The following is an 11,191-nucleotide window of genomic DNA, read 5'->3' as shown; positions in this document are numbered from 1 at the left end:
TTTTGTTCAATTCTGAAGTTGTACTAAGGGTGGGGGCCTATGATTTTTGCAGTTTTGAGATTTAATTGAGGGGGGAGCTGTAATTCGGAAGCTATCTGCAGATCCCAGTGTCCACTGACACTTTGCCTTACAATCTGTCCACACAGTGGTAGTGTCTATTTGCTCCCTGAAAGCAAAATGAAGTAAGAAAAGGCAATAGAATGGAAAAAGAAAGGAGAAAGATGAAAAGAAGGTGGAGACAGAGGAAAAGAAGAGGGAAAACAGATAAGTGTACCAACTAACAAACAGAGAAACAAAGACAGAAAAACAAAAGAGACAAAAACATTCAGACAATCATGCAAACAGACAAAGACCGCCCCCCCTTGGTGTACTCTCCCTCAAAAAATTCCCATAGAAAAACAGAAAATCTAGCCAGGCTCGGTGGCTCAGCCTGTAATCCTGCGCCTTGGGAGGCTGAGGTGAGTGGACTGCCTGAGCCCGTGGGTTCGAGACCCCCCTGGGCAACTTGGTGAGACCTCATTTCTACAATAAATCAAAAAATTAGCCGGGTGTGGTAGCGCGCGCTTGTAATTCCGGCTACTCGGAAGGCTGAGGTGGAAGGATCGCCGGAGCCCAGCAGGTCGAGGCTGCGGTGGCCGGGAGCCACCACTGCACTCCAGTCTGGGCAACAGAGTGAGACACTGACTCAAAAAAAAAAAAAGAAAAAGAAAATCTAAAAAAAAATTAAAATAACAGAAGCAAAGCAAGTATAAAAACGTAACAAAAACAGAATGAAAGAGAGAAGAAAAAAAACAAAACAAAAAACAAAAAAACAAGCAAGAAGAAAACAAACTTGCTCTGTGGCCGTTTCTGTAACTCCAGGTTCCTGCTGCTGTCGCCACCTTAGGGAGTGGCTCTGGTCTCCAGCCCCTCCCCTCTGCACTCAGTGCAGGCTGATAGGGTTGCTCTCAGTGTGGGTCAGATGCCCCCATGGACTACTGTTGGCGAAGAATGAATCAGATCCAGACTTACCCTACTCACTCCTGCTGCTGTCATGTTTCCCACTCAGATCTGATGTGTCTATGCCTGTTCCAGCGTGGGAGAGGTGTGTTTGTCTCTCCGAGTCTGATAAGAGGTTAGCCTCTGGGTCCCAAGGTGGAGGTTGGGTGGAGCTGGATAGGGCAATGCAGGTCTCTGCCCTGTCCTGGGACTGAGAAGATGGTGCCTTTTGGCATCTCATCACTGGTGCTGGAGCTTTATTCCAGATTTCCATGACCTGCCTTCTCCACGGTTCCTCCTGCTCATGCCCAGTCTGCTGCTGCAGGTGATGGTGGGGGCCAGGTGCCAGGTAGTGAGGGGCTGCTGTTCTCTCTACTTCCTCTCAAAAGAGCCCCAAGTGCCAGGCTTGGCGGCTCAGCCTGTAATCCCACACCTTTGGGAGGCTGAGGTGAGTGGATTGCCTGAGCTCGTGGGTTCAAGACTCACCTGGGCAGCGAGACCTCACCTCTATAATAAAATAAAAAAATTAGCCGGGCGTGGTAGCGCGCGCCTGTAATTCTGGCTACTTGGAAGGCTGAGGCGGAAGGATCGCCGGAGCCCAGCAGGTCGAGACTGCGGTGGCTGGGAGTGGCCACTGCACTCCAGTCTGAGTGACAGAGTGAGACTCCAACTCAAAAAAAAAGAGAGAGAGCCCCAAGAATAGCAGATGATCCTGCACACCTGGGTCTCCAATCTCAGGGTGGTGGGTTGCAGTCACCTCCAGAGGAGAGGCTTGGGTGCATGAACCCAAGTCTCCCCTCGGATGGACTTCCACTCACCTATTGGCACACACCCACTCACACAGAGAGTCTTTATGGACACTCATTTTTGCAGAGACTCTCACAGTCCGACCTGTTCTGTTACCATCTTGCCCAGAAGCCCTAGTTCTTACTCTTCAAATTATTTCTTATTTGTTTTAAGTTTGTCCCCAGGAAGCCCCAGGCAAAGCATTAATATGCCAGTGGGAAGCATGGTGCATTCTCATTGAATTTACTGCCAGAAATTTGGTTCTCAGATTAGAACCTGATCCCTAGTAAAAAGCAGAACTCTGAGATAATTAAGTACACTTGAGTGGTGAGGGTACAAGTGAGGAAATTTCTGGAACAATGTTTTTAAGTCTGTGTTTTGCAGAATACTTGTGACCTATAAGATGTTATCGGCAAAAAAAGAGATAATCTTGGTCAAATCAATTGAGAAATATTGTAATACAGTTAAGTGGATTTTTTTTAAAAAACAAAAACTTTTGATTTGTGAAAGCCCTGTAAAGAGGATGAAAGGACAAGATACAGGTAGAGAAAATCTTTGCAAACCTCATATCTGACAAAAGACTCTTGTGTAGAATACATAAAGAACTCTCAAAACTCAACAGGAAAACAAACCATACAATTGGAAAATGGGCAAAAGACATGAAGAGGCATTTCATCAAGAATATACAGACAATAAATAGAAATATTCAACATCATTAATCATTAAGGATGTGAAAGTTACTCCTGAAAGATACCACTACATGCCCACTAGAATGGCTGAAATCAGAGACATGTGATACTAAATGTTGGCAAGGATGTGGAGAAACTAGATCCCTCATACATTACTGGGGGGAATGTAAGATGGTACAGCCACTCTGGAAAATTATTTGGCAGTGTCCTAGAAAACTAAATAGACACTTAAGATACAACCCAGCAACACATTCCTGGGCGTTAATCCCAGAGAAATAAAAAAATATGTCGACACAAAAACATGTATATGATTGCTCACAGAGCTTTATTTTTAATAGCCAAAAATTGGAAACAAATCAAATATCTTTCAATGGGCAAATGTTTAAATAAGAGGTGTAGATACACATGACAATGAATGGACATTTGATACATGTAGCAACTTGGGTGGATCTCAAGGGAATTGTGTTGAGTAAAAAAAGTCAATCTTGAAAAGTTACATTCTGTATAATTCCATTTATATAACATTTTCTTTCTTTCTTTCTTTTTTGAGTTGGAGTCTCTGTCGCAACTTGGCGAGACCTCATCTCTCTATATAACATTTTCAACGTAACAAATTACAGAGCTGGAGACAGTAGTTGTCGAAGGCTAGGGATGTAGATAGGTATAACTATTCAAAAGAAGTAGCAGGATGTCTAGACTGGAGTTATAAATCTGGGAGCCATCAGCACAAACATAGCATTTAAAACCAGGAGATTAGACAAAGTCACTTTGGAGCAAGTGAAGAAAGAAGAGATAAATCCAAGAATTCTGCGCTCTGATGCATTAAGAATCCACAAGAACAGGAGGGCTCAGCAAAAGAAACTAGAAAGATGTGGCAAGAGAGTATTAAAGTGGTTGAGATTAGGGGTGATTTTTCTTTCTTTTTTATATTTTCTTCATTGTGGTTTTATTACTTTGAAAGTGAAAAAAGTCTAGGTGCGATGACTCACACCTGTAATCCCAACACTTGGGAGGTCAAGGCAGGAGAATTGTTTGAGCCCAGGAGTTCAACCAGCTTGGGCAACATAGTACACCTCACGTCTACCAAAAAAAATTAACTGGGCATGATGTCACACACCTGCAATCCAAGCTACACAGGAGGCTGTGGCGGAAGGATCATTTGAACCCAGGAGTTCTAGGCTGCAATGAGCCATGACTGCACTCCAGCCTGGGTGACAGAGTGAGACTCTGACTAAAAAAAATTTAAGTAACTAAATCAATAAATAAGAAAACAAAGTTCAAATGTATTTTCTTTGATGTGTTTTAAAATTCCCTGAAGACAGAGCGTATCTTTTATTGCTTGCTGTGGAATCTTTTCTGTACTCCAACTCCACTGAGAAACCAATATTCTTTGTAGAGAAGGAGTTTGTTAATTCAAGAAATATATTAGCAAAGGTATTTTGAGGCATGATAGAGAATTGAGTTCATCTCATGCATATTTGTATTCTTTTACATAAATGTAACTCGAAGAAAGAAGAAAAAATCTAAACTGTATAAGAGGTAACTTTCAGGGTTGAGTTTTCCCTTCTCTAGAGTCTACGTTTCCTAAGATGGGGACAGTATTTATCTAGTTCTTTGCATAGTGCCTTCCATTTAGTAAGGTTCCATATATGTGAAATATTTAGATCTGCTAAAACACCCAAATGTTACATTTATGAAAAACTTTTTTTGTTAATGACTAAGCCCAGTGAAGAACATGTCCATAATTTTTACATGCCCCAATTTTTTGCCTTTTATGGATGGAGTTTTATAGATCATAAATTCAAATACTCAGAGAGCCTTAGAAGTTATTTGTTCTTACCCTCTTTACTGATCCTCTTATGTTGAACTACTGACTCAACAGGGCTTAGCTGAAACTGGCACTTTTCTAACACTAATAACATTTTCTATTTTTTCAAGACCTTTCTGCCAAGAGATTAAAAAAGAAGTGAGGTAAGCAGGAAAAAGCATTTCCTCTCTGAAAGCCAGATCTTGAAAATTAGTATTAAGATTTGCATCAGCCACAGAAGGCTTTCTCCATTCCCACCAACCTAACTTCAGCTTTTCTTTAGCAGAGGTTTAGGAATCCTGGGTTCTGTCTATAGACAAGTTATTTGACCTTTTTTTTTTTTTAAAGCAGGGTTTATTGAGAGGATAGAAACGCTCCCACAGTGGGAGGGGACCCAAAGGGGTTGTCCAGTTATTTAATCTTGAAGCTATAATGACTCAATTATAATGCACTAAGTTGCCCTCACCATCTTATAATTTTGCTGTGGGAACACTTGCGGCAATATTCATGAATGGGTTCAAGACACATTGGTGGCTAAAGGCCACTGCCTTAAATACAGATATTCTTTACATATGGGTCTGTGTTTTCTTTGCACTCATTTATGATCATTGCAGGGATTGCTTCCAAAAGATTCAATCTACAACTTTTGTCTCTAGGCATCCTCTCTCTCTAACCTCTAACATGTCAGTTCTAGATAAGCAGCAAGTAGCTTTGCAACACCACAGACTAAGTCATGTTTACAGGAAGACAGGATGCAAGTGAAGAACCCAGTAATCATATTTAGGACCTTGTGTCCTCAGTCAGTGTTAAATTACTTGAATGAGCTGAGTACTTCCAGCCTTAAGCCCATATTAATCTAAGAGCTATGGCAGTATTGTGCCTACCAGTAGGAATACATGTACTGTGCCAAGGTAGCTTAGAGAAGGCAGAAGATGAGAAATATATAGATGAGAATAATAGCTAGGTACTTACTAGGTCTTTATGGTATTACCTCATATAACTATCACAAAAACTTGCACAGCAATTACCATCTTCCCTATTTTATAGAAAAAGATTTACTTAAACCCCTGTCAGAATGAAAATTTTTTTTAAAAGGAAAGGAAATGAGGCATGGAAAGAAAGGGTGGGTTTCTTTAAAAAAAAAAAAAATGAAGGTTTAGCAGAAAGCAGAAGTCATTGTTTAATCTTTAAAAGGAAGATCTTCACTCTTGTGAAGAAAAAAAGACATAAATGAAAAGAATGATGACAGACATACTTATTAAGAGGCTATTGCCATAGTGCAGGTGCGATATGATGAAGACCTAAACCAGAAGCTTCCATAAGTAAGAACTCATTCTTTTTTATTTCCATAGAAGAGACACTTTTACTCTACTTCACATAAAGCAGAAAATATTGAAGTGGATACTTCCTGTATCTCTTCATCCACATCTGTTCCAACTCAGAGACCAGGAATAGATGACTTGAACTTTGAGACTTTCATGCCCTATGGGGGTAACTTTCCTTAAGGTATGTTTGTTAAATTGAATGGCAATATGAGCACGTTCTTCTTTTCTTTTGTATTTTCTTCCCGGGGTTTTTAAAGAAAAGACAGGACTTTCACTTTTTCTTCCCATCCAGAAGCAAACAGTTGTTCCACCAGTTTGTGGAGTTGGACCATTCTTCAACTTCTTCCTTGACATTTGGATAAGTACATTGGACCCAACAGTTTCCACTGGTGGATACCAATGTCCACATTTAGGGTGAGGTGTTAAGGTGGTCACAGGTCGGTCCTAGTCACAATCTCAAATCTAGCTTTATCAAGAAGCTCTGTGTCTCATGTTTTACTGAACAGCCATCAATAAAGCTGACTGGACCTCACTTTGATTTATATTTATTAGTCAGAATCTCATCACACTGTCACCCATTCTGGAGTGCAGTGGCACAATCACTGCTCACCACAGCCACAATATTCTGGGCTCAAAGGATCTTCCACCTCAGCCTCCTGAGTAGTTGGAACTACAGATGCACACCACCATGCCCAGTCACTTTTATTTTGGTAGAGACAAGATCTTGGTATGTTGCCTAGGATGGTCTTGAACTCCTAAGCTCGAGCAGTCCTCCTGCCCCAGCCTCTTAAAGTGCTGAGATTACAGACATGAGCCACTGTGCCTGGTTACCTTCTCTTTCCATACCTGTTAAGGTCCTAAAGAGAGGAAGAGTTATTAGCAACTGCGATTCCAAAAGAAGCATCAATAGTAGTGGATATACAAGGTTCATGTTTACTGAGCTGTGTTTTGTCAGGGAAACACCTATCCCTGATATTCTGAGGAAACTACTTCCTTGTTTGACCCATGCCCAGAATAAGGAAACCAGTTAGTCTCTCTTAACTTTAGGTTCCTTATCTGTAAAATAAGGATTAAGGATAGCTCACTTTAAAAAAGGGTAATGTTATTTCCTATCCCTCTTAGGTTCATAGGAGGACATATTTAGAGCCTGGCGAGTTTTCTGTCATCTCATCTGGGCCTCCAGGACACCCTGATGGAGTGTCAGAAGTTATTAAAGTTAAAGAACAAAGATGAACAACAGGACTCTTTGATCTCTGGTCCTGGTCATCAATCCTTAAAAAAAAAAAAATACAAGATGAGATCCAGCTATGTTTTCTAACCATATTAAAACCAAAGCAGATCTGACTGCTTATTTCAGGGGCCTGTTGGCCATAGATTTAATAAGGAAGGTGGTTTAACTGTGCTCTCACTAACACTGTCACTGTCTGTACTGAGGGAGGTAATATGGGGTAGAAGAAAGTGAGATTTGGAAAGATGAGCACTATGACTGTCTTACCAACATGTCTGTGAGTACCCCTGGGGACAAATCCATAGTAGTTAATGTTTCTTTTCTATGAAGAATCAGAGGCAAGGCCCATAGAGATTGATGGTGCTCAAAATTATACAGCAAGTTAATGATGGATTAGGAAAAACTAAGAACATGTATTAATTGATTGAAGGAACAAGAGTTCATGGTCATCTCCCATGGGCCAACATTGTGTTAGGCTCTAAGAATCAGATTAAAAATACAAAAATATTAATCCCTGCCCACCCATAGGAACAATAAAATATTGGTGGTGCTGTGAAGGAACATTGTAAAACATACAGCAAGATCTCTCAGGAGAGAGTGGACTTTTTTTTTTTTTTTTTTAGGAGAGGAGAGTCAGAAAAACTCTATCAAAAAGTTATACATATATATATATCTAGAATGTATATATAAATATATATTTTAAAAGCTGTTATATATAACTTATAGTTTCTATATGTATATGTATATCTATAGATATACATGTGTGTGTGTGTGAATATATTTAAAGAGAAAGAGAGACAGAGCTATCTCAGCTTCTGTTCAATTCAACTGTAATGGAATTTCCCTAACTAAAGATGCACATATAGGTTATTTGAAAATGTTTTTAGAACAGTTAAATACAATTTAACTTCATTTGTTACTGATCACATATTAAATTGATCTAAATTTTCAGGTCACCGTGTCACAGATAATATGGTTAGAAATGCAAGGCCTAAGAATAGCACTGTATCACAGAGCTCAGAAGATTTCTGAAAGCTCAACAATTCACCTGACTAGAACAAAACTCATATTTTCCCATCCACCATTTCTGACAGTGATTCAGATGACTATTTAAGGTATTCTAGAAAGACTTTCCAATTTTTGGAAGGTTTATCATTGCGGTGGATCCCAGAGGAATCAGCAGGTAACATTAGATTTGTTGTAGGGTGCGTTGCTCACAGAGACAAATGGGTTTGGTAATAATGTATCACTGTGAAAAGAGCTGTTCCTCCTGCTGATTAGAGTTGTGATTAAGTGCTCAGGTACTCTTTCTCACTAATAGCTGTTTTGTTTTTAATTGAAGGTCAGGTTGAGGGCATAACACGAATGATTTATATTGAGAAAATAATTGCCATACCTCAACTCTGCAGAACTCAGAATTTGTTTTTAAGCTACCATTTATTGAGCACACACAATGGATCAAGTGCCCTTTTAAGTGCTTTACACATATTATCATTGGTAATCATCACAAGCCTTTGAAACTGCTATTATTACACTCATTTTTACAGATGCATAATCAGAAATTCCAAGAAGTAAAACAATGTGCCTACATTTAAGTAGTAAGTGGTGAAGCCAGTATTTGTCTTTACATTCTCAACTCCAATGCAATACACACTATACCAGGAATTTCAGAAGATATAGTAATACAAAAGTCTTAGTTCCTGTTTTCTAAGACCTTATAATATGAGTTGGAATCAAGTATTTATGAAACCAAAGTGATATCAAGGCTAAAGTATTAGAAGCAAAGTCTTATAGCAGTATGTAAAAAGAAAAAAGATATCTGGAAAGGTTCCTTGGATGAGACGGGAGTTTTGTGAAACTTCAAAAGAAAAGTATTTCTCTTTGTTTTAAATGTACCGTGCTACCGTTGTATTTATTTGTTTGTTTGTTTGTTGAGAATGGGCCTCACTCTGTCACCCAAGCTGGTGTGCCATGCCATGATCATAGTTTACTGCAGCCTCGAACCCCTGTGCTCAAGCAATCCTCTTGCCTCAGCCTTCCAAAACTCTAGGATTAGAAACACGAACCACAATGCCCAGCCAATAAAATTATTTCTACAAGTTATCGTGGGAAAAAATTCTGGGCAAGAGTACCTGTACAAATATATAAGTTATATACAGAGGTCAATATGTAGATGAGTAAATAGAGTTCATAGTGCATAAGGGGCTATAGGAGAGGACAAGGTCGAAAAAGTGGAGGTAGGTGACAAGAGCTAGACTATAGACTATTTCCTAAGAACAAAGAAGGGAAGAATTTTAAAGCTACAAAAATCTGATGTGTTTGGCGATTTCTCCATGGGTAAAATATTTTTTATTGTTTTGAGGAAATCTACTCAACAGACTACATTCAGTAATGTAATCTAAGGTTTTATTTCTCAGATCTTCTCTCTGTAGTACCCCCTCTGCATCATCTACCTAGAAAATATGAGAATCGGGGAGAAGGAAGTGAATTCAAGATCTGCGTGCCCTCATGGGGTATGACAGGTGGGAGTTCATTGGGAAGCTGAGCTCTGGATGTCTACTGTGGACCAGGCCTTTCCCAGCAATGGAGCCAGCGACAATGCTCACTTCAACATCCATGTCATTGAACTTGTTACAGATGAGCTGTTATAATGAAGGCTTTCTGGTTAATTAAACCCTCTGAATGATTCTGTGTAGTGTTGAGTTCTGTGATTCATTACAGAGCAGTTTTCTGTCTTTCATGGATTATTACTGTTTTCAGTGAATATGTTTGGTTGTTGACTCAGTTTGGCACCAATCATCCAGTGCGTCAAAAACCAGAGTTGAGGACAAATTACCCTCATCATCTTTTCTGAGAACTTTAATTCGCTTTATTTTTCAATTGTTGCAAATGTCATTGTTTCTGTTAATGTTGTTTTTTTAAACATCTTCCCAAAATAAAAACAAATATCACTTACAATCCTTGTAGCTTGTTTTCTCCATGAGTCATAGAAGCTGTTGTAGGATAAATTTCAATCAGTTGGGAACGATATGTTTGATAAACTTAGCTGCGTTAAGTGTTTTGGAGAGCATTCCTGAGCAGGAGTAACATAATGAATTAGTAATTATATGGTGAAGCTGCAAGATAGATGGAAAGTGATTGCTCATTGAGGTAATTTCTGGGAAAGAAACTTGGAGCAGATATTAGAGGATTCTGTGTTCTGTGTCTGGATCTTTTGTTAAAATAGCAAAACCATTGTTTCAGAGAGAATGGTCTTTCTCTTCCTGACTCTGTAGACTTCAAGGTGCTCCTGGTAAATGCTATTACCAAATTACTCATTGACTTGGGGTATGTCTCCGATTGGCACCTGTATAGTGAAAATGACAATAGTAGTAATGTTAGCTCCAAGCTGTTGTGTACATATAATAGGCAGAACTATTTTAAATCCTTCATGTAGGTTATTACATTTAATGCTTAACACAACAGCAAATATTTTTGACTCCATTTTGTATTAGAAAGTTTAAGCATTTAAACAATTTACACAGTTTGTGATGGGACCTGGATTTTGTTGGATTCTAAAGCCCATGTCCTTAATCACTATCATATTCTACTTCTTAGATTCCCTGCGTCTGTCAAACCAATGTGTGTATGTATGTGTGTGTTGTGTGAGTGTGTGTAAATGCCTCCTCTTATGTATAAAGACACCTACATAGGCTGGGTGTGGTGGCTCATGCCTGTAATCCCAGAACTTTCAAGGTGAGAGGATTGCTTGAGTCGAGGATTTCAAGGTCATCCTGGGCAACAGAGCAAGATCTTGTCTCTAAAAAAATAAAAAATGAAAAAATGAAATTAAAAAGACACATACAAATGTATCTCCACTTTTGAGTATAGAATGTTTGCAAACATATAGTAGAACTATTGCCATTCATAGTGAGCTGCAGCTAATTACAGAGACTGCCTTTCTTCTCTTCTCCCCACAGTCAAACCGGCACACCTTTAGAGAAGTGACTTTATTTTACATAGATATGACTGTGTCACTACTACCCTCATAAAAACTTTAGAGGTTCCTTATGAAAAATGTAATGAAGTCTAAACTCCTCAACCCTCCAACAGCATTCCCCCTGCTGACCTTTCTAGCTCTATGTCTCATTACATCTACCTTCCAACTCTAAGTTCTCATAGTAGGCTCCCACCAACCCATCCAATTTCCTGCCTGTGCTCCTTTTTCATGCTGTCTCATCTGCCTGAAATTCCATACTTATCCTAAGTCTTAAACACCTAAAGACTTAGGTGAAAACGTTTAAGACAAAATCTGCCATATCATTTTCTAATTGTTCGTTACATTTGATTATGGTGTGTTTTAAAGTTTTCCTTAGAGTCTAGTACTCATTTGTGTATC

General features: G+C 39.2%; 1 long non-coding RNA gene across 1 annotated transcript; it reads left to right on the top strand.

Moving 5' to 3' along the window:
• Nucleotides 1–1,027: 1,027 nt before the first annotated feature.
• LOC110595637 lies at nucleotides 1,028–9,771 on the top strand. Its single transcript, XR_002481960.1, has 2 exons — nucleotides 1,028–1,114; nucleotides 9,231–9,771. It is a non-coding gene; the product is annotated as an uncharacterized LOC110595637 (long non-coding RNA).
• Nucleotides 9,772–11,191: the final 1,420 nt, after the last annotated feature.

The sequence above is a fragment of the Carlito syrichta genome, unplaced genomic scaffold (assembly GCF_000164805.1).
Source record: "Carlito syrichta isolate Samal-C Ts95f unplaced genomic scaffold, Tarsius_syrichta-2.0.1 Scaffold303203, whole genome shotgun sequence".
Lineage (NCBI taxonomy): Eukaryota > Metazoa > Chordata > Mammalia > Primates > Tarsiidae > Carlito > Carlito syrichta.
Note: the sequence above shows the minus strand (reverse complement) of the source record. Positions and strands in the feature narration are given on the sequence as shown.